The sequence below is a fragment of the Lissotriton helveticus genome, chromosome 4_1 (assembly GCF_964261635.1).
Source record: "Lissotriton helveticus chromosome 4_1, aLisHel1.1, whole genome shotgun sequence".
In the NCBI taxonomy this organism is placed as follows: Eukaryota; Metazoa; Chordata; class Amphibia; order Caudata; family Salamandridae; genus Lissotriton; species Lissotriton helveticus.
The window spans coordinates 997,077,462-997,101,764 of NC_136063.1; positions in this window are offsets into that span (position 1 = coordinate 997,077,462).

The window sequence follows — 24,303 nt, forward strand, 5'->3', positions numbered from 1 at the left end:
CCCTTCTATGACCCTTCACATGTTTTGGTGACTTTAGCGCTGGGACAGAAGGGATGTGGACTGCTGACAGGAAGAGTGCCTCAGTGATGCGGGAACCTTCTCCAGCGAAGAGGACCTTTTCAGTAGGACGCAACGGTCTGACAGGGAGGCAGGAACCTACCGATCTTGCAGAATCCACTTCAGTGGGTAGGTCCGAAGGTCAGCATTAGGTAAGCAGTTCCAGGGTTCCTTCATATTGGTGGAACACATTTGGATTGTGGTTGGTTGCTACGGAGTGGAGCATTCCCTTGTCTCCTGGCAGATGGCGGGAACACAAGTTCACTCGGTTCCTTGGGTAATGGCCCCTACGGTGCACTTGGACGTCAGTCCAGTCATCCAACAATGACAACCCCCAATCGATACTAACGGGCATTAGCCAACATTGTCCCTCGGTGACAGCCCATAACACAAAGACAAACTGGTGCACTGCAGCAGTTCCAGAATGCAGTCGGTACCGATGGACCTTTGGCCTCACACCTCACTCACTGGAATCCTTATCTCTGGATCCTTATCTCCAGATCCCTGCTCTGACTTACTTCCTTTAGGCTCTCCTCCTCTTCCTAGGGCACACTAGTCTTTGCAGGCAGGCAGGTCAGTGCTCCTGGTGTTGGTGGCATCTTGGGCATTGCCCCCTTGTCCAGCTAGAAGAACAGTAGATTCCATCCCTGGTCCTAGTTGCAGTAGATCAAGTTGTGGTGATCTTGGCAAAGCTCTAAACAACAAGTGGCCTCCTCATGACATAGTATGCTAGCACAATCCATGAAATTGTAGCAATACCAAGTTTTCTGAACATGTCTAAATGACTGTTTATGACTTTGCAGCCATGAAGAAGTCCTGTGGATAAAAGATGTGTCTGCTGCCTGTAAGATCCATTTGTCCACACCACTATTCATATGTAATAATAAATGGAGAGACCACATTGAACCATCAAACGACTATTCATCCTTTCTTTTCAAGGAATATATTGGTTCACAAGTGTGTGCTTCTGTGCCATTGTTGAAATTTGTCTCCGACTGTTCACACAGTACACAAAAACGTACCCTAAGTGGTTGGGTGCTGTCACCGCTGCAGCGCCGCAATTGGACTATGTTGGACTTGGCCCTTTTTACAAGTTCATCCCTGAACTTTTTGCCTTCCTCCTGTATTTTGTCTGACCAGTTGGTTTTATGACTCTGGGAACTTTACCACTGCTGATCAGTGCTAAAGTGCATATGCTCTTCCTATTGTAAATTGATGTATGGATTAGTGATTCCATGATTGGCTGGTTTGGTTTACTTGTCAGACCCTAGTACAGTGCGCCGATTGCGCCCAGGGCTTGTAAACCAAACGCAGCTGGTGGGCTTGCAGCACTGGTTGTGCCACCCACAGAAGTAGCCTTTAAAAGTGTGTCTAAGGCCTGCCATTGCAGAGCCTGTGGGCAGTCTAGTACTGCCATGCTGACTGGGCAAGTGCACCCACTTGCCAGTCCCTAAACCTTCCCTTTTCTTCATATCAGACACCCCTATGGTAGGCCCAAGGGCAGGGTGCATTGTAAGTATAAGTTATGACAAGCCCTGATGTGTGTGGCATGTCCTAATAGTGGATTACAGCCATTTTCATTTTTCACTATTGCAAGGGTATCTATTCCCCAAAGGCCAGAATGGGCAGTTTGATTCTTACATCTTATAATCCTAACTGACTCAGGGAACTAGTTAGAAATTCAAGTTTAGTATGCCTGAACTCAGAATGATAAAATACATCTTTTAGTGAAGTTGATTTTAACATTCTATGTTTGAAAATATCACTTTTAGAAAGTAGGTATTTTCTTGTCTAACTATCCACGCCTGTCTCTGCTAGGTTGTGTATTCCTTATCTGGAGTTTGAGTGACAGGGGCTGGGGGATTCCAGGAGACAGGGTGAGTCAGCCCAGTAGTGAATAGAGAGATCTGCATCTAGATAGGAGGGAGGAGTAGCACCTGGGACCTGAATAGGGTGGTGCCTTTACTCCACAATGCTGGCTCCACCTCCTGTGGTGCGTCTGATGTCTCTGGCCTGCGCTGTGAAAGGAGAGAAGGAGTCATGTCAACAGAGTGATCCAGGGCTGTGCCTTCCCTCCACAATGCTGGCTCCACCTACTGTTGGGCGCCTGATGTTTCTGCCCTGCACTGTGAAAGGAAAGAAGGTGTCATGTAAACAGAGTGCTCCAGGACTGACCAGAACTTGTTTGGATTAGGCAAAGGCCCCTCTGTCATCAAAGGACAAAGGATTTTGGGGTATAAGTATTGGGACCCTGATCCCAAGAATTTAGATCACTTTTGGACAACAAGAAGAAACCTTTGCTGAGGAGTGGAATCAGAGGAAACTGAGGAGAGACTATCCCTAAGCTGAAGTGCTGGTTGGGGGATTGGCCTGCAATGGTTGCCTGACTGCCAAAGAAAGGGGAAAGGAACTTTGTGTACTTTATTCAACTTTTAAAGGATCTCCAAGGGCTTGGGAGAAGAGCTTGCCTCCTGCTGAAGTCTCAGGGACAACAGACTTCAACCACCAGCTCCCCAAGAGTTATTTGCAAGTGCCTGCTGCTGTTTTTGGGCCTTCTGAGGAACTGTGTGTCGCAAGGAGCTGAAAGTGTCTCGCAACGAAGAAGAAGTGTGTCGCTGTCGCAGCCACTGCCGTCGCATCGTGGATGTCGCCGATGTAGCTGTTGCATTGCCCCACATCAAGAGAAGTATCTTACAACGAAGAAGAAGCGTGTCACAGCCGCCGTCGTCACATTGTGGATGTCGCCGCTGTCGCATTGCACCGCATCATGAGAAACGTCTCACAACGAAGAAGAAGCGTGTCGCAGCCGTTGCCGTCCCATCGTGAATGTTGCCGCTGTAGCTGTCGCATTGCACCGCATCAAGAAAAGTGCCACGCATCCACGGAAAAGCGTGCCGCTGTCTTTGCAGCTGTCGTCGCATAACGGAACAAGGGTGTCGCCGCTGCAGCTGTCACATCGAGCGGAGGCGTCTCGCATAGTCGAAGAAGAGTGTCATCGCCAAAGCAGCTGTTGTCGCAACACGAAACAAGGGTGTCACTGCTGCAGCTGACGCATCGAGTTGAGACTTCTCGCAACATCAGAGAAACGTGCCGCAACAAGAAGAAAACAATGTCTTTATTTCATTGCACCAAAATTTCATCGCATCGCGGCATTGTACACTGCATCGCCCGGAAACGCAGTAAGGAATCAACGCATCACCATCTTTGCAACACTTTTGTTGCCCTGCGTGTCGCATCTTAAGGTACATCGACTCAAAATGTCGCACTTCAAGATCTAAAGAGAATTAAGCAAATTCTACCATTTTAAGTCTAGTATTGTGGATTTTTGTCATTTGTGGTCTTGTGTTAAATCCATATAAAGAATACTTATTTTTAATATACAACTGTGTGGTGTCCATCTGCAGTGTTGTCACTGGAGTACTGTATGTGTTCACAAATGCTTTACACACTGCCTCTGAAATAAGCCTGTCTGCTCATGCCAAGCTACCAAGGGGGTGAGCAGGGGTTATTTTAGGAGTGCACCCCCTTACCCTGACTAGAGGCAAGGGTCCCTATTTGTCACACGTACCTACCTGTGCCAACTAGAGACCCTCAAATCTAACAGACTAGCTTTGTTCTGCCTGATCATTAGCTTTCTCGAAGGTCACTTTAATACACTATCTCATGCTTTGCGAACTACTAACACTATATGATTGGTGTGCAGACATTTAGCATAGAACTTACCTTTGTTGTATATTATTTGTCCTGGGGTCTGTCTGCCCATGCAGAGGTGGAATCAGAGCTCATAGACCCACAACCCAGGTCATGGATGCAGCAAAGGGTTACACCTGGGTGTCAGCCCCCAGCGACTTATGCCTCTCAAAGGGTCAAAGGATCAAGCATCCCATCTTTTATGATTCTGTATTACTGTAGTGTGTACCTTATCAGTCGCACCATCCATCAAAAACCCTTGTCTTCCTGTGCCGCAGCACCCTTCCTGAATAATTAATAAGCTTTTAATATGTACTAGGGATGCCTTGCTCCACTCCGAGTGTAGCTCTCCAGCCAGCCCCAGGAGTGTCAGCAATCACATTTATTTATTTATTTGAAAAGTTTTATATAGCGCTTGCTAGACCCGGAGTTATCAGAGCGCTTTACATGATAATGGACATAGTTTCAGAACATTGTTACATCAGTTACAGTTAAAGTTGCAATTACCAGTATATGCACATCTCCTGTCTGGATCTTCTCTCCACACTCCCATCCTAGAATTTTCTAGGCCTGCTCTCACCGGCACAAACACATGTAGTCTTTAGCACACACGAACCAACATGCACCTTACAGCGCTACATTCCTCTTATGAAGGTCAAGCCAGTTACGAATAGAGCTGCAAGTTTTTCACCAAGTGGGTTCGGAGGCTCTACTCCTAAGATACGGTCTACAGCCTGGCCATTCTACCGTTCAACAAGCTGGTATGCTGCCACCACCCTGCAGTAGCCCAACCCATTCGGGAAGTGATTTTTGGCACCTCCCGGTCATTGGGAAACAGAAGCACACCAAGGTAGGGTACGTCATGGCACAAATGCATGATTTGTGCATGTTGCATGACCAATTCTGTAACGAGGGATCCAGATCTACTTGGCCAGGCACTCTGGGCTGAGATGCACATCCGTTAACATGCAGGTGACTTTTATGTCCCAACATTGATTAACGATGCTAAGTAAGACAAATCACTAAAATAACTGTGCTCATTTAATTTACTTTATGAAGTGACCTAGATATGGGATATTAATAAGGTACCGCAATAAAAATATAAGTAATCATTTTGGGATGAAGAATGATTTGTAGATGTGATAATGAAGCAATTTTAAATCAAAATCCTTTGGCACAGTAACACTTATTCAGGCTTGAAAAAAGTGAGGACCATATCGGAAACTTTTTTTGGGGACAGGTGATTTTTACTTTCATAAAAAAACCATCTGTTTACTTTCTGTAAGCAGGTAAAATTCTAATGCAGACAAGAGAGCGGCCTTTTTCTTGACACCTATGAATAATTCTTTCTTCATGTATCGAATTCCGGTTCATATTTCAAAGTGCAAATATTGAAAATGTGTCTGCATTACAATATTATTTGTTTTCATGCAGACATCTTGCAACGCCCAATACAAATGTTAGCAGTCAAAGAGCAAGGGAGAGCTGTCAAGAGCTGTCTAGGGCTCACTGTTGAATTTCTTTCAAGAAAGAATGTGTTTAGTGTTTATAATTAATGTTAGTTATCAATGTGTCATTACAATGAACGATTACTGTGTCATGTTACCACATCTCGAGGCAGGCTTACCTTCTTAACTAAAAGTCAAATTCCAGGGAGATAAAATCTAAGAAACACCTGGGCAGAAACTGACAAATTCTTCGTTTAATCTATGACTCTCTGCCACGGTGACTGATGACTTATCTGGTTAATGCATGTGATAATTTGTGGGAAAATAGAAACACGTGTTAAGTAGGTGAACCTTTCTAACAAAGCATGTTCTCAACAGGAAAGCTTGATACATTTTCGTATAATCAGTAATAATGTCCCCACTAATAAGGACACATAGCAGTTATCTGTTGTACGCTTCTTTTCAGTTGGTTGAAAAAGATAAAGCATTGGCGTTCAGCTCACAATAAAAATAATCACATTGTCTATAAAACTTTCAGAGTACATTGCCTTTCGGTAATGGGTTCAATGATTTATATCACTGACATCTGCTGTAACTTGTAGTTTACATTTCGAATCCCGGTAAGGTCAGGTCAACCTTTTCTTTATCGGAGGAAATTGTGTCATTATATAGGCTAATTGTAACACTTGTTAATTATGGCTCTTGCAGACGGTAAAAGGTGTTTTTTTAGCACTACACAAACGTAAAATATTACTCATTTGTTGCAAAGTATTTTCCAATTCTTCGTTAATGTGATGTTAAATAATTGGCGGGAAGTGGAGGTGACTTGGAGACAACCTTGAACTGTTCATCCAATGCGATAATATATACACATCGCTTTTCTAGGTCTATTCTATTACTTTTGTAATGTATTATTTGTTTGTTCCGTTCCCCCAGGTATACGAAGAACAACGAAAATGCACTCTCCTAAACTTAAGATGAATCTATTTACCAGATGGATTGAAAAGCAGTGTGATTCAAAACTAGTATTGGAAGGACGAAATATTTGGAGAAATCGATTTCTAAAAAATGGAAATTACAAACTTTGGTGGTGCTTGGGTTGTAAGAGCATGGCGGCCACCGGTTAGTGGACTCGGCAAGCAGTATTTTGCTTAGCTCTCCTACACACTCGGACACAGACTATGGAGTGGGGGGATAGGGGGCATTGAGTTGTCAAAAATAAATTTCTCATTTTGTAGGATTCTGACATTAATAAACTGAAGCAGGAGCACCCAGACAATAGCAGAGTGCAAGCTACCCACACTGTTGCTGAGGGTCATGCAGTTTGGAAGATTTGTCTATTGTTTTCCCTATATTAACGGCTGTTGGCTCTATGATTGATTGTGAGAAGATGTGAGGACCTAAGAGAATTGTATGTAATCATTGAGGGAGCCCGCCCAAGGAGCGAAGCTGATGGCATCCTGCTAAGTGCAGACCAGTAAGCTTCTTCATCCCTAAAACTGCACGATGCCTCCTGATCAGTCCAGACCTTTAAGCGTCTACATCCCTAAAACTGCATGAATCGCATGTGATGTTAGATTGCGTGATTACCTTTTTCTAGACTTCACCTGGAAAGGATTTTATCTCAGTTTTTGTTGTCTGCCATTTTTATGTGCGACACCAGCCTTTGCCAGGGTTGATTTCTTCATTGCAAACTAAAGAGAAAAAGGTGTTCTGCTGTGCTTTTTGTGCATCCCACCTTCCAAGAATCACCACCTCTTTTTTATTTATGTCTGGGGGCACCTACTTTTATGTTCAATGGAGAGAGAGTAGTCTCTGAGTCAACCACTCTCTCACCATTTGGCGTGTATGACTGAGTATTTTTTCAGCCATTTGCTTTAGATATTGTCAATCAAATTATTTTCTGCGCAAATGAATATTTTACCCCCACCACCATGCTTTTGGCTGTTGGGGTATATCTTCTACTGCCTATGAAGTGTTTCAATTGGAAGGCATGAGTGACTATTTTTTTCTGACAAGCACACCCAATCATGATTCTTTTGGGTATATGTAATTCTTTATCTCAAGCAAAGCATTGTATTTGAAAGAAGCAATCACACTGGATCCTTTTAAGGTCTCGCCTATGCAGCGCATGTGCTGTCTCTCCGAGCCATCCAGTAATCTACGTGAGTGGGGAAACTCCACCGATTGCTGGATAATTTCCCGCCGCTTGCCATTAGTTAACTTTGGCATTTTTTTTGTTAGTGGGCTTATTATTGGATCTTGATCTGATACGGAAGAACTACAGTCTTGTTACGCTTACACAGCGTAATTGTTATTTTATAAAATAGTGCGCATTATCATGCGTGCGCTACCTTACATTATACGTGTGTGCTGCTGTGGCTCTTGACAACACTTGACTTCAGCACAGATGTTCGCTTTTAAAATGACGTCCTTCAGGCAGTTCTTTACATCACATGCTCTGTATAATTGCTATTGTACGGACTTACACTACGCAGAAGGAACTCTTTGCTTTTCATTAAAGCTATAGATATGTTTAAAGTGTCTCAGTGGCTTTATATTCGTACTGCATTCCTCCATTCCGACTATCTCTGCTGTTCACCAGCTGCCATGAGAATGGCACAATCTAGATTAGACTACGAATGCCTTACATGCGCCCCTGCTCTCTGCGAGGATTAGTAGCCCTGGATCAGTGCCAGACGGTAAGTAACTGTCCTACCGCATATTGACATGAAGAGCAGCACTTACTGTGATGGCTTGCAGCCGCTGCAGGTCCGCCTCCTCCATCAAGGGGCTCGACAGCAGGGTGCGCTGGGGTGGATCACACCGACCAAGCCTGGGCTTCCCTCACCCAGTGATAAAGTTCAGTCCCGTAGGCTCCTCGGACAGAGTGACTGTGGAGTGCCAAAGAGGGAGCAAAGTGCACGTACTGCGTCTGAGCGGCTCTGTCCAGGCAGGCACATGAGAAGGCAGAGCGGAGCAGGCACGTTTAGCGCCGGCACACCTTACACGCCTTAACAGTCTCATCACAAGTCATTAAGGATGGGCGTAGTAGGCATAGCGGGGCTACGCAGAGTGCCACAGAGACTAAACCAATCTCTGCACACTCCGCATAGTTCTGCTACGGGCAACCCGCCTCCCACCTGTGCTATTAACAATGTAGTTTATAATTCCAAAAACGGATTTTAAGATTATAAAAACTCCTTACCTTATCTGCGGCATCCCTCTTCCTCCATCGCGATTTCTGCATGAAAAGTGCGCATGCGCGGGCACCTGTGCATGTGCATTTCTCATGAGAAATGCGCATGTGCAAGAGCCCGTGCATACGCAGTTTTTATGAGGGAGTCGCAATAGAGGAAGAGGGGCGCCGCAGATAAGGTAAGGAGTTTTTATAGTCTTAAAATCGCTTTTTTTAAACTTAAACTAAATTGTTAATAGCGCAGGTGGGAGGCCAACTCCGCTCTGCAAAGAGTGTGCGGGAATTTGCCTACTTCGCGGTACATGGAACAGGCAAAATTATGCACATTCCAAATGGGTGGAACGGAGTTTCCGCCCACCCCTACACGACATATGTTCCTTGTTTTCTTTCCGCACGTAGCCTCTTCCACCACTCCCCACTTCGTGAATCCCCATCAAGCAGGCAGGGCGCAAACAGCAGGCAGCCTAAAATGTCTTCCTCGTGCTGCCGGCAAGCACATTCAATTTAAATCTTAAATCTTTGAGCCTCGGAGTGGCAGGGCTGCAGGCCTTTCTTTATTTCCACACGTCGCCTGCAGCCTCTTCCACCACTGCCCTCCATCAGCAGCGCAAAATCTGTGTGTGTGCCCGGGAAGCTGTCTCAGCCGGGCTCGCACTCACGATGGGGGGGGGGGCTAAAGGCCTTTGAGCACCTGCATCCATGTATTTCTTCACCCTGGGCATTTTTGCCTTATCACATACCTTCAGGCAACTTTCATCAGTGTTGTAGCTTGGGACTTGACTTAGAAAGTGGAAGTGATCCCTAAAGTGATGGGGAGCACACAGTGTTGTCTAAATGCCCCTCACACACCAACAGGCCCCTTGGTGTCATGCTTCATCATCGGCGCCTTCGCACCCCTCTACGGGATACGGCGTGCTACAACTAACGACTACGTAGGAGCACTTGATAGTGAACTATGTGAGGGTGTGTGTTTGAAGGAGAGAAGTGAGTTAGTGAGGTGAGGTGAGGTGAAAAAAGTGAGTAAAAAATACCTGGCACGTAGGAGGAAAATTATTTATTATGTCCCCGGCTGGTATTATTAAAAAAGTGCAAAGTGAGGTTGATAATATACGTACTAGGGTATATCAACCATGTCAAAGTGTCAACATGTTTCGGAGTGCAAAGACTCCTTTATCAGGACAAGGATATGCACATTATCCTCACCTTACTCACATGAAATGTTAAAGTGTATTATACAAAAAATAAAGGTGTAATGTACCTATCAATGTTGTTTGTATAAGTAAGCTCAGTTGCGCCCAATTGGCGTTAAAGAGAACCTGTGGAAAAAAGACATAATAAACATAATAGTCGGATGACCAGCAACTTAGGGAAGAAAAATGCTTTCCTACTAAATAAGGGTAAAAAGCAGAACCCAAAATAAGGTTCAGGGACCCTGTAAAAAAGACATTTAAAACGGACAAACAGAGAAACACAGACATACATCAACAGTTTCAATTGTTCTCCCCCAGGTATGAACGTAGAGAGGGAGAGAGTGGTTAAATAAAGGCTTACTTAATGTTCAAAGTATGATGACCTCATGAGCTTATGCGTAGTATTGGGGGATCCTTCCTCACTGCTCAGTAAAGCAACCTAAGGATGTTTAAAAAGTGAGCTTTAGGTTGATTGAAGGTAAGATATATAGAAGGTAAAAATGCAAGGTAACTAATGCACCATGCTCCTTCTCGATCGTGTGACTCCACTTACGGTTACTGCATGGTCAAATTGCCTGCCTTCCCCTCAACGCTGCTCCGATGAAGTGTGGGGTTAGTACGGCGATTCTCTATTTATACTCCTGGGTTTTACTAATTAGTGGGGGAAGATTAGTTAATTATCCTCTGAAGTATGCCCAAATACGGAGATAATCCCCACACTGGATCCGGTGTTTCGCGATGGGCTGGGTGCACTGCCGAAAGGGAGTGCGCTCGCGTAGAAAGGCAGTGTGGATGGATATGCGCATGCGTAAAGAACCGAGCCAAGACCGGGACACGCATGCATGATGAAATAGTGCGGATCCAACTGCGCATGTGCAGCGTTTCGGAGAGCGGTAGTTGTGACCGGCTCCGGTTTATGAAATATAATTGGATGCGCTAGGACAATAAACGCGTGCCCATATTGATGGTAGCACTAACAGGGAGGAGTATTACAGCGCTGCTGAAATAGATATGGTCATGCTGGTAGTACTGACTACTAGAAAAGAGGGCGCATGGGGCTGGTAAAGCGCAAAGGATTCCAGGAGTGTGTTATTATTAGAGGGAAGGAGGTGGCCATGAACATTAGGGTTAAGCCAGAGCTTACAGGGTGTGGAGAGTTTCCTAAAACACACCCTGTATACTTTTCATGAGTTGGCTAGCCAGATGTCATTAAATGATTCAACGTAGCTGGTTCCAAGGAATTGAATCATTGAGCCCAGAGGTGTCAGTCCCAAGGCGGAACACCCACCGCTGTTCTTTTTCAAATAGCCCTGTATCTGAGGGTAGCTGCTCAATCACTGTCCACTGTAACTCATTTACACAATGTTGGTATTCCAGGAAGTGGGCTGACATTTTTGTAGTTGATTTTTTTACATATGATGTTGCTTTTGTGTTCGTTAATCCTTATCTTCACCTGTCTTGTTGTCATTCCCACGTATTCCTGTTTGCAGGGACAAGTGATTAGGTACACTACATTCTTACTATTACAGTTGGTGAATGTGCGTTGTTCCCAACTGGTACCATTGGTAAAGGTTATAGTCTGGCTTCTCTTAGTAAGGTGACAACTGTTACAATTGCCACACGGGTGATGGCCCTGTATCCCTTGTAATCTCGTTTGTCGCATTCTGTGAGGAGGAGGTCTTGTATGGCAAGCATGTCTTTCAGATTCCTCCCACGTCTGTGTGCAAACAGTGGTTTTTCAAGGGTCAGTGTGCCGCTTGTAAGTATGCGCCAGTGTTTGTTGACCAGTTTCGCTACTTGGTTAGGTACTGGGCTATACGTGGTGACACAGACAGTCCAGCTCAATTGGTCATCTTTTTTGGGTTTATCTTCCAAGAGAGCTTCACGGTTGTTGTTCCTCGCTCTCTTCATGGCCTTGCAAATCACATGGTCAGGGTATTTCCTTTGTTTCAATTTTGTGCTGAGGTCCTTAGCCTGACTTTTATATTTAGTCAGGTCACTGCAGTTCCGGCGAAGGCGGAGGAACTGCCCGTATGGTAAGTTCTCCCTCAGGTGACGGGGATGAAAACTGTCAAACCTGAGGAGGCAGTTCCTTGCTGTGGGTTTAAAATGGGTCTCGGTTTTTAGAAAGCCTGCTTCATGATAGATATTGAGGTCCAAGAAAACCATTGTGCTGTTTGACACTTGGTGAGTGAATTTGAGGAAGGTGTTCTGGTTGTTCAGCCATTGCATGAACTCAGAGATTGAATTCCCATCCCCCTCCCAGATCACCAAAATGTCATCAATATATCGTCGCCAAGTGTGGATCCTTCCTCTGAAGGGGTTGCTGGGGTGTAGGATTTTAGAGGATTCCAGGTGATGGACGTAAAGTCCCGCCAGACTCGGGGCAAATGTGCTCCCCATGCTGGTTCCGTGGCTTTGCCAAAACAGGGTGCCTTCATATTCAAAAAAGTTTTTTGTGAGGGCTAGCGAAATACATTCCATAACTACCCCACAGGGGGTTTGGTATTTCCAATGGGTGGAGTGAAGTACTTCTTCGATGATCAGGAGTGTCTCATCATGTGGGAGGCTTGTGTAGAGGCTCTCCACATCAAGGCTCAAAAGCATTTGTGATTCGGGGTCAAAGGGATGGTTCTGTAATAATTGCAGCACCGCTTTTGTATCCCTCAGATACGTGTCGGTAGCTTGCACCAATGGTCTTAAAAAGGCATCGGCAAACTTAGATAAAGGTTCCAGGATAGATGAGATGCCGGACACAATAGGGCGCCCTGGTGGATTCTCAAGGTTCTTATGCACTTTGGGTGACGTGTAGAAATAGGGGATACGAGCATTTTTTTGAACCAAAAATTCAGATTCTTTTTTGGTGAGCAAGTCATGTGCAAGGGCCTCTTCAATCATCCCTTCTATTTGTACTCGCAGAGACTCAGTGGGATCTACTACCAAGACCTGATAGTTCCTGCTATCCGAGAGGAGTCTCCTGCATTCTTTATCATAGGCAGTAGTAGTTTGAATCACCACTGCCCCACCCTTGTCTGCAGGTTTTATAGTCAAGTATTTGTTAAGTCTTAGTTCCCTGATTGCCTCATTTTCAAGTTTGCTGGTATTCTGGAACACCTTCTGCTTAGTGTCCAATTGTTTGAGTTCGTGCATAATTGCTTTCTCGAAAGCCAAAACCTCCACTGGGAGTTGGTTGTCTAAGGGTGTGAAATTAGACTTAGGTTTCAGACCTGTGTCAGAGGTATCCAGAGAGGGTTCTTTATCATTAAAGAAAGCCCTCAGTTTGATGGTTCTTATGAAATCCTGCATTTCTTTGTGTAACAGGAAGGTGTCAGGTTTATTGGTAGGGACGTACCCTAAGCCGTTGTTCAGTACCTTCTGTTGTAACTCAGTGTGGGGCCATGGGGTTATGTTGATAACTAGGTCCCCCTCCCGCTCGTGGATGCTTGGTTCGCCGTCATACTCCTCGTGAGGACCCTGGGGTCTGTTTCGTCTGCAGGTTGCCAATTGACATTGTTGCCCTTCTTGTTCCTCCCTCTGCGGGTTCCCTGGCCCCAGGATAAAAAAGGCTGAGCATTTTGGGGTACACTGGTTTGTTCTGGGAGCCATTGGGGATAAATCTGCCCCATTTGTGGTGGGACATATTGATATTGTGGAAACTGGAAGTGATTCTGGTAAGGGTTAAATTGAGGCCCCTGGAAACCTCGCCAACCTCTCTGGCGGGGGAATTGAGATCTCTGTTGTCGAAAACCTCCCCTCTGTTTCCTCTGTTGAAAACCACCTGAATTGGTGCTTTTAGTACTGCCATCTGAACTCATACTGTCCGTGTCACTCACGTTCTCTTTCATCACATAGTCAGCTCTTGTGTACGGATACGCTCTTTCAGGGGTGAAGCGGTCTTTATCCTTTTTTAACTTGTTAAATTTACTTTGTTTTAAGGTGGCTTCAAAATCCTTCATTTGTTGATTTAGTTCTTCCAACCCTTTCTTTATGTCTGCTGGTGAGATGAAGGCTTTTAACTGTACTTCCAGTTTTTGGATCTCCACTTTAAGTTCCAAAGATTTTCTTGTGGCAGTTTGAACTATCAATACCAGCCAGTCCCTGGTGCAGTGCCAGGAGATAAGTGACCACGCTTTTTTAAAAACGAGGTCGTCCTGGAAAATGAAGGGTTCATTCTTTACCAATAAACCCTGCGGGGCTATTTTGTTTCTTAGGTATTCCCTCATCAATAGACCATGTAGGACCGCCCTTATTTGGATTTTTCTTATATTCATTAACTCATCCCAGTCTGCAACTGCTGGGCTTGGATCACTGTTGCTTAGGCCTTCAAAAGGATTGACATCTGCGAGAATTCTGTCGATATCGTCCTCACTGAAGGTCAGACCATGTTCATCCTCCATGTTGGTGTAGGGAGGATGGGAAGGTTCAGAATGTTACAAGGTAGTGTATAAAAAAGTGTCTGTGTATGTCCAGAAGGGCTTTTGATTTAATGGGAAGGGGCTCCCACAGCTGTGCGCTGTCTATAACTTGAATACAACCAAGAGGAGGGAGAGAGAGAGAGAGCAAGTGGATTCAGTCTCCCTTGGTAATATGATTAAACAAGAGGAATCCACTTAGAAAGTGGAAGTGATCCCTAAAGTGATGGGGAGCACACAGTGTTGTTTAAATGCCCCTCACGCACCAACAGGCCCCTTGGTGTCATGCTTCATCATCGGGGCCTTCGCACCCCTCTACGGGATGCGGCGTGCTACAACTAACGACTACGTAGGAGCACTTGATAGTGAACTATGTGAGGGTGTGTGTTTGAAGGAGAGAAGTGAGTTAGTGAGGTGAGGTGAAAAAAGTGAGTAAAAAATACCTGGCACGTAGGAGGAAAATTATTTATTATGTCCCCGGCTGGTATTATTAAAAAAGTGCAAAGGGAGGTTGATAATATACGTACTAGGGTATATCAACCATATCAAAGTGTCAACATGTTTCGGAGTGCAAAGACTCCTTCTTCAGGACAAGGATATGCACATTATCCTCACCTTACTCACATGAAATGTTAAAGTGTATTATACAAAAAATAAAGGTGTAATGTACCTATCAATGTTGTTTGTATAAGTAAGCTCAGTTGCGCCCAATTGGCGTTAAAGAGAACCTGTGGAAAAAAGACATAATAAACATAATAGTCGGATGTTAAGCAACTTAGGGAAGAAAAATGCTTTCCTAGTAAATAAGGGTAAAAAGCAGAACCCAAAATAAGGTTCAGGGACCCTGTAAAAAAGACATTTAAAACGGACATACAGAGAAACACAGACATACATCTACAGTTTCAATTGTTCTCCCCCAGATATGAACGTAGAGAGGGAGAGAGTGGTTAAATAAAGGTTTACTTAATGTTCAAAGTATGATGACCTCATGAGCTTATGCGTAGTATTGGGGGATCCTTCCTCACTGCTCAGTAAAGCAACCTAAGGAAGTTTAAAAAGTGAGCTTTAGGTTGATTGAAGGTAAGATATATAGAAGGTAAAAATGCAAGGTAACTAATGCACCATGCTCCTTCTCGATCGTGTGACTCCACTTACGGTTACTGCATGGTCAAATCGCCTGCCTTCCCCTCAACGCTGCTCCGATGAAGTGTGGGGTTAGTACGGCGATTCTCTATTTATACTCCTGGGTTTTACTAATTAGTGGGGGAAGATTAGTTAATTATCCTCGGAAGTATGCCCAAATACGGAGATAATCCCCACAGTGGATCCGGTGTTGCGCGATGGGCTGAGTGCACTGCCGAAAGGGAGTGCGCTCGCGTAGAAAGGCAGTGTGGATGGATAGGCGCATGCGTGAAGAACCGAGCCAAGACCGGGACACGCATGCGTGATGAAATAGTGCGGATCCAACTGCGCATGTGCAGCGTTTCGGAGAGCGGTAATTGTGACCGGCTCCGGTTTATGAAATATAATTGGATGCGCTAGGACAATAAACGCGTGCCCATATTGATGGTAGCACTAACAGGGAGGAGTATTACAGCGCTGCTGAAATAGATATGGTCATGCTGGTAGTACTGACTACTAGAAAAGAGGGCGCATGGGGCTGGTAAAGCGCAAAGGATCCCAGGAGTGTGTTATTATTAGAGGGAAGGAGGTGGCCATGAACATTAGGATTAAGCCAGAGCTTACAGGGTGTGGAGAGTTTCCTAAAACACACCCTGAGTTGGCTAGCCAGATGTCATTAAATGATTCAACGTAGCTGGTTCCAAGGAATTGAATCATTGAGCCCAGAGGTGTCAGTCCCAAGGCGGAACACCCACCGCTGTTCTTTTTCAAATAGCCCTGTATCTGAGGGTAGCTGCTCAATCACTGTCCACTGTAACTCATTTACACAATGTTGGTATTCCAGGAAGTGGGCTGACATTTTTGTAGTTGATTTTTTACATCTGATGTTGCTTTTGTGTTCGTTAATCCTTATCTTCACCTGTCTTGTTGTCATTCCCACGTATTCCTTTTTGCAGGGACAAGTGATTAGGTACACTACATTCTTGCTATTACAGTTGGTGAATGTGCGTTGTTCCCAACTGGTACCATTGGTAAAGGTTATAGTCTGGCTTCTCTTAGTAAGGTGACAACTGTTACAATTGCCACACGGGTGATGGCCCTGTATCCCTTGTAATCTCGTTTGTCGCATTCTGTGTGGAGGAGGTCTTGTATGGACAAGCATGTCTTTCAGATTCCTCCCACGTCTGTGTGCAAACAGTGGTTTTTCAAGGGTCAGTGTGCCGCTTGTAAGTATGCGCCAGTGTTTGTTGACCAGTTTCGCTACTTGGTTAGTTACTGGGCTATACGTGGTGACACAGACAGTTCTGCTCAATTGGTCATCTTTTTTGGGTTTATCTTCCAAGAGAGTTTCACGGTTGTTGTTCCTCGCTCTCTTCATGGCCTTGCGAATCACATGGTCAGGGTATTTCCTTTGTTTCAATTTTGTGCTGAGGTCCTTAGCCTGACTTTTATATTTAGTCAGGTCACTGCAGTTCCGGCGAAGGCGGACGAACTGCCCGTATGGTAAGTTCTCCCTCAGGTGACGGGGATGAAAACTGTCAAACCTGAGGAGGCAGTTCCTTGCCGTGGGTTTAAAATGGGTCTCGGTTTTTAGAAAGCCTGCTTCATGATAGATATTGAGGTCCAAGAAAACCATTGTGCTGTTTGACACTTGGTGAGTGAATTTGAGGAAGGTGTTCTGGTTGTTCAGCCATTGCATGAACTCAGAGAATGAATTCCCATCCATTGGTGCAAGCTACCGACACGTATCTGAGGGATACAAAAGCGGTGCTGCAATTATTACAGAACCATCCCTTTGACCCCGAATCACAAATGCTTTTGAGCCTTGATGTGGAGAGCCTCTACACGAGCCTCCCACATGATGAGACACTCCTGATCATCGAAGAAGTACTTCACTCCACCCATTGGAAATACCAAACCCCCCGTGGAGTAGTTATGGAATGTATTTCGCTAGCCCTCACAAAAAACTTTTTTGAATATGAAGGCACCCTGTTTTGGCAAAGCCACGGAACCAGCATGGGGAGCACATTTGCCCCGAGTCTGGCGGGACTTTACGTCCATCACCTGGAATCCTCTAAAATCCTACACCCCAGCAACCCCTTCAGAGGAAGGATCCACACTTGGCGACGATATATTGATGACATTTTGGTGATCTGGGAGGGGGATGGGAATTCAATCTCTGAGTTCATGCAATGGCTGAACAACCAGAACACCTTCCTCAAATTCACTCACCAAGTGTCAAACAGCACAATGGTTTTCTTGGACCTCAATATCTATCATGAAGCAGGCTTTCTAAAAACCGAGACCCATTTTAAACCCACGGCAAGGAACTGCCTCCTCAGGTTTGACAGTTTTCATCCCCGTCACCTGAGGGAGAACTTACCATACGGGCAGTTCCTCCGCCTTCGCCGGAACTGCAGTGACCTGACTAAATATAAAAGTCAGGCTAAGGACCTCAGCACAAAATTGAAACAAAGGAAATACCCTGACCATGTGATTCGCAAGGCCATGAAGAGAGCGAGGAACAACAACCGTGAAGCTCTCTTGGAAGATAAACCCAAAAAAGATGACCAATTGAGCAGAACTGTCTGTGTCACCACGTATAGCCCAGTAACTAACCAAGTAGCGAAACTGGTCAACAAACACTGGCGCATACTTACAAGCAGCACACTGACCCTTGAAAAACCACTGTTTGCACACAGACGTGGGAGGAATCTGAAAGACATGCTTGTCCATACAAGACCTCCTCCACACAGAATGCGACAAACGAGATTACAAGGGATACAGGGCCATCACCCGTGTGGCAATTGTAACAGTTGTCACCTTACTAAGAGAAGCCAGACTATAACCTTTACCAATGGTACCAGTTGGGAACAACGCACATTCACCAACTGTAATAGCAAGAATGTAGTGTACCTAATCACTTGTCCCTGCAAAAAGGAATACGTGGGAATGACAACAAGACAGGTGAAGATAAGGATTAACGAACACAAAAGCAACATCAGATGTAAAAAATCAACTACAAAAATGTCAGCCCACTTCCTGGAATACCAACATTGTGTAAATGAGTTACAGTGGACAGTGATTGAGCAGCTACCCTCAGATACAGGGCTATTTGAAAAAGAACAGCGGTGGGTGTTCCGCCTTGGGACTGACACCTCTGGGCTCAATGATTCAATTCCTTGGAACCAGCTACGTTGAATCATTTAATGACATCTGGCTAGCCAACTCATGAAAAGTATACAGGGTGTGTTTTAGGAAACTCTCCACACCCTGTAAGCTCTGGCTTAACCCTAATGTTCATGGCCACCTCCTTCCCTCTAATAATAACACACTCCTGGGATCCTTTGCGCTTTACCAGCCCCATGCGCCCTCTTTTCTAGTAGTCAGTACTACCAGCATGACCATATCTATTTCAGCAGCGCTGTAATACTCCTCCCTGTTAGTGCTACCATCAATATGGGCACGCGTTAATTGTCCTAGCGCATCCAATTATATTTCATAAACCGGAGCCGGTCACAACTACCGCTCTCCGAAACGCTGCACATGCGCAGTTGGATCCGCACTATTTCATCATGCATGCGTGTCCCGGTCTTGGCTCGGTTCTTCACGCATGCGCATATCCATCCACACTGCCTTTCTACGCGAGCGCACTCCCTTTCGGCAGTGCACCCAGCCCATCGCGCAACAGCGGATCCACTGTGGGGATTATCTCCGTATTTGGGCATACTTCCGAGGATAATTAACTAATCTTCCCCCACTAATTAGTAAAACCCAGGAGTATAAATAGAGAATCGCCGTACTAACCCCACACTTCATCGGAGCAGCGTTGAGGGGAAGGCAGGCGATTTGACCATGCAGTAACCGTAAGTGGAGTCACACGATCGAGAAGGAGCATGGTGCATTAGTTACCTTGCATTTTTACCTTCTATATATCTTACCTTCAATCAACCTAAAGCTCACTTTTTAGACATCCTTAGGTTGCTTTACTGATCAGTGAGGAAGGATCCCCCAATACTACGCATAAGCTCATGAGGTCATCATACTTTGAACATTAAGTAAGCCTTTATTTAACCACTCTCTCCCTCTCTACGTTCATACCTGGGGAGAACAATTTCAACTGTAGATGTATGTCTGTGTTTCTCTGTATGTCCATTTTAAATGTCTTTTTTACAGGGTCCCTGAACCTTATTTTGGGTTCTGCTTTTTTACCCTTATTTACTAGGAAAGCATTTTTCTTCCCTAAGTTGCTGGACATCCGACTATTATGTTTATTATGTCTTTTTTCCACAGGTTCTCTTTAACGCCAATTGGGCGCAACTGAGCTTACTTATACAAACAACATTGATAGGTACATTACACCTTTATTTTTTGTATAATACACTTTAACATTTCATGTGAGTAAGGTGAGGATAATGTGCATATCCTTGTCCTGAAGAAGGAGTCTTTGCACTCCGAAACATGTTGACACTTTGACATGGTTGATATACCCTAGTACGTATATTATCAACCTCACTTTGCACTTTTTTAATAATACCAGCCGGGGACATAATAAATAATTTTCCTCCTACGTGCCAGGTATTTTTTACTCACTTTTTTCACCTCACCTCACTAACTCACTTCTCTCCTTCAAACACACACCCTCACATAGTTCACTATCAAGTGATCCTACGTAGCCGTTAGTTGTAGCACGCCGCATCCCGTAGAGGGGTGCGAAGGCCCCGATGATGAAGCATGACACCAAGGGGCCTGTTGGTGTGTGAGGGGCATTTAAACAACACTGTGTGCTCCCCATCACTTTAGGGATCACTTCCACTTTCTAAGTGGATTCCTCTTGTTTAATCATATTACCAAGGGAGACTGAATCCACCTGCTCTCTCTCTCTCTCCCCCCTCTTGGTTGTATTCAAGTTCTAGACAGCGCACAGCTGTGGGAGCCCCTTCCCATTAAATCAAAAGCCCTTCTGGACATACACAGACACTTTTTTATACACTACCGTGAAACATTCTGAACCTTCCCATCCTCCCTACACCAACATGGAGGATGAACATGGTCTGAACTTCAGTGAGGACGATATCGACAGAATTCTTGCAGATGTCAATCCTTTTGAAGGCCTAAGCAACAGTGATCCAAGCCCAGCAGTTGCAGACTAGGATGAGTTAATGAATATAAGAAAAATCCAAATAAGGGCGGCCCTACATGGTCTATTGATGAGGGAATACCTAAGAAACAAAATAGCCCAGCAGGGTTTATTGGTAAAGAATGAACCCTTCATTTTCCAGGACGACCTCATTTTTAAAAAAGCGTGGTCACTTATCTCCTGGCACTGCACCAGGGACTGGCTGGTATTGATAGTTCAAACTGCCACAAGAAAATCTTTGGAACTTAAAGTGGAGATCCAAAAACTGGAAGCACAGTTAAAAGCCTTCAACTCACCAGCAGACATAAAGAAAGGGTTGGAAGAACTAAATCAACAAATGAAGGATTTTGAAGCCACCTTAAAACAAAGTAAATTCAACAAGTTAAAAAAGGATAAAGACCGCTTCACCCCTGAGAGAGCGTATCCGTACACAAGAGCTGACTATGTGATGAAAGAGAACGTGAGTGACACGGACAGTATGAGTTCAGATGGCAGTACTAAAAGCACCAATTCAGGTGGTTTTCAACAGAGGAAACAGAGGGGAGGTTTTCGACAACAGAGATCTCAATTCCCCCGCCAGAGAGGTTGGCGAGGTTTTCAGGGGCCTCAATTTAACCCTTACCAGAATCACTTCCAGTTTCCACAATATCAATATGTCCCACCACAAATGGGGCAGATGTATCCCCAATGGGTCCCAGAACAAACCAGTGTACCCCAAAATGCTCAGCCTTTTTTATCCTGGGGCCAGGGAACCCGCAGAGGGAGGAACAAGAAGGGCAACAATGTCAATTGGCAACCTGCAGACGAAACAGACCCCAGGGTCCTCACGAGGAGTATGACGGCAAACCAAGCATCCACGAGCGGGAGGGGGACCTAGTTATCAACATAACCCCATGGCCCCACACTGAGTTACAACAGAAGGTACTGAACAAAGGCTTAGGGTACGTCCCTACCAATAAACCTGACACCTTCCTGTTACACAAAGAAATGCAGGATTTCATAAGAACCATCAAACTGAGGGCTTTCTTTAATGATAAAGAACCCTCTCTGGATACCTCTAACACAGGTCTGAAACCTAAGTCTAATTTCACACCCTTAGACAACCAACTCCCAGTGGAGGTTTTGGCTTTCGAGAAAGCAATTATGCACAAACTCAAACAATTGGACACTAAGCAAAAGGTGTTCCAGAATACCAGCAAACTTGAAAATGAGGCAATCAGGGAACTAAGACTTAACAAAGACTTGACTATAAAACCTGCAGACAAGGGTGGGGCAGTGGTGATTCAAACTACTACTGCCTATGATAAAGAATGCAGGAGACTCCTCTCGGATAGCAGGAACTATCAGGTCTTGGTAGGAGATCCCACTGAGTCTCTGCGAGTACAAATAGAAGTGATGATTGAAGAGGCCCTTGCACATGACTGGCTCACCAAAAAAGAATCCGAATTTCTGGTTAAAAAAAATCCTCGTATCCCCTATTTCTACACGATACCCAAAGTGCATAAGAACCTTGAGAATCCATCAGGGCGCCCTATTGTGTCCGGCATCTCATCTATCCTGGAACCTTTATCTAAGTTTGCCGATGCCTTTTTAAGACCATTGGTGCAAGCTACCGACAAGTATCTGAGGGATACAAAAGCGGTGCTGCAATTATTACAGAACCATCCCTTTGACCCCGAATCACAAATGCTTTTGAGCCTTGATGTGGAGAGCCTCTACACGAGCCTCCCACATGATGAGACACTCCTGATCATCGAAGAAGTACTTCTCTCCACCCATTGGAAATACCAAACCGCCCGTGGGGTAGCTATGGAATGTATTTCGATAGCCCTCACCAAAAACTTTTTTGAATATGAAGGCACCCTGTTTTGGCGAAGCCACGGAACCAGCATGGGGAGCACATTTGCCCCGAGTCTGGCGGGACTTTATGTCCATCACCTGGAATCCTCTAAAATCCTACACCCCAGCAACCCCTTCAGAGGAAGGATCCACACTTGGCGACGATATATTGATGACATTTTGGTGATCTGGGAGGGGGATGGGAATTCAATCTCTGAGTTCATGCAATGGCTGAACAACCAAAACACCTTCCTCAAATTCACTCACCAAGTGTCAAACAGCACAATGGTTTTCTTGGACCTCAATATCTATCATGAAGCAGGCTTTCTAAAAACCAAGACCCATTTTAAACCCACGGCAAGGAACTGCCTCCTCAGGTTTGACAGTTTTCATCCCCGTCACCTGAGGGAGAACTTACCATACGGGCAGTTCCTCCGCCTTCGCCGGAACTGCAGTGACCTGACTAAATATAAAAGTCAGGCTAAGGACCTCAGCACAAAATTGAAACAAAGGAAATACCCTGACCATGTAATTCGCAAGGCCATGAAGAGAGCGAGGAACAACAACCGTGAAGCTCTCTTGGAAGATAAACCCAAAAAAGATGACCAATTGAGCTGGACTGTCTGTGTCACCACATATAGCCCAGTACCTAACCAAGTAGCGAAACTGGTCAACAAACACTGGCGCATACTTACAAGCGGCACACTGACCCTTGAAAAACCACTGTTTGCACACAGACGTGGGAGGAATCTGAAAGACATGCTTGTCCATACAAGACCTCCTCCACACAGAATGCGACAAACGAGATTACAAGGGATACAGGGCCATCACCCGTGTGGCAATTGTAACAGTTGTCACCTTACTAAGAGAAGCCAGACTATAACCTTTACCAATGGTACCAGTTGGGAACAACGCACATTCACCAACTGTAATAGCAAGAATGTAGTGTACCTAATCACTTGTCCCTGCAAAAAGGAATACGTGGGAATGACAACAAGACAGGTGAAGATAAGGATTAACGAACACAAAAGCAACATCAGATGTAAAAAATCAACTACAAAAATGTCAGCCCACTTCCTGGAATACCAACATTGTGTAAATGAGTTACTGTGGACAGTGATTGAGCAGCTACAATCAGATACAGGCTATTTGAAAAAGAACAGCGGTGGGTGTTCCGCCTTGGGACAGACACCTCTGGGCTCAATGATTCAATTCCTTGGAACCAGCTACGTTGAATCATTTAATGACATCTGGCTAGCCAACTCATGAAAAGTATACAGGGTGTGTTTTAGGAAACTCTCCACACCCTGTAAGCTCTGGCTTAACCCTAATGTTCATGGCCACCTCCTTCCCTCTAATAATAACACACTCCTGGGATCCTTTGCGCTTTACCAGCCCCATGCGCCCTCTTTTCTAGTAGTCAGTACTACCAGCATGACCATATCTATTTCAGCAGCGCTGTAATACTCCTCCCTGTTAGTGCTACCATCAATATGGGCACGCGTTTATTGTCCTAGCGCATCCAATTATATTTCATAAACCGGAGCCGGTCACAACTACCGCTCTCCGAAACGCTGCACATGCGCAGTTGGATCCGCACTATTTCATCACGCATGCGTGTCCCGGTCTTGGCTCGGTTCTTCGCGCATGCGCATATCCATCCACACTGCCTTTCTACGTGAGCGCACTCCCTTTCGGCAGTGCACCCAGCCCATCGCGCAACACCGGATCCACTGTGGGGATTATCTCCGTATTTGGGCATACTTCTGAGGATAATTAACTAATATTCCCCCACTAATTAGTAAAACCCAGGAGTATAAATAGAGAATCGCCGTACTAACCCCACACTTCATCGGAGCAGCGTTGAGGGGAAGGCAGGCGATTTGACCATGCATTAACCGTAAGTGGAGTCACACGATCGAGAAGGAGCATGGTGCATTAGTTACCTTGCATTTTTACCTTCTATATATCTTACCTTCAATCAACCTAAAGCTCACTTTTTAAACATCCTTAGGTTGCTTTACTGATCAGTGAGGAAGGATCCCCCAATACTACGCATAAGCTCATGAGGTCATCATACTTTGAACATTAAGTAAGCCTTTATTTAACCACTCTCCCCCTCTCTCCGTTCATACCTGGGGAGAACAATTTCAACTGTAGATGTATGTCTGTGTTTCTCTGTATGTCCGTTTTAAATGTCTCTTTT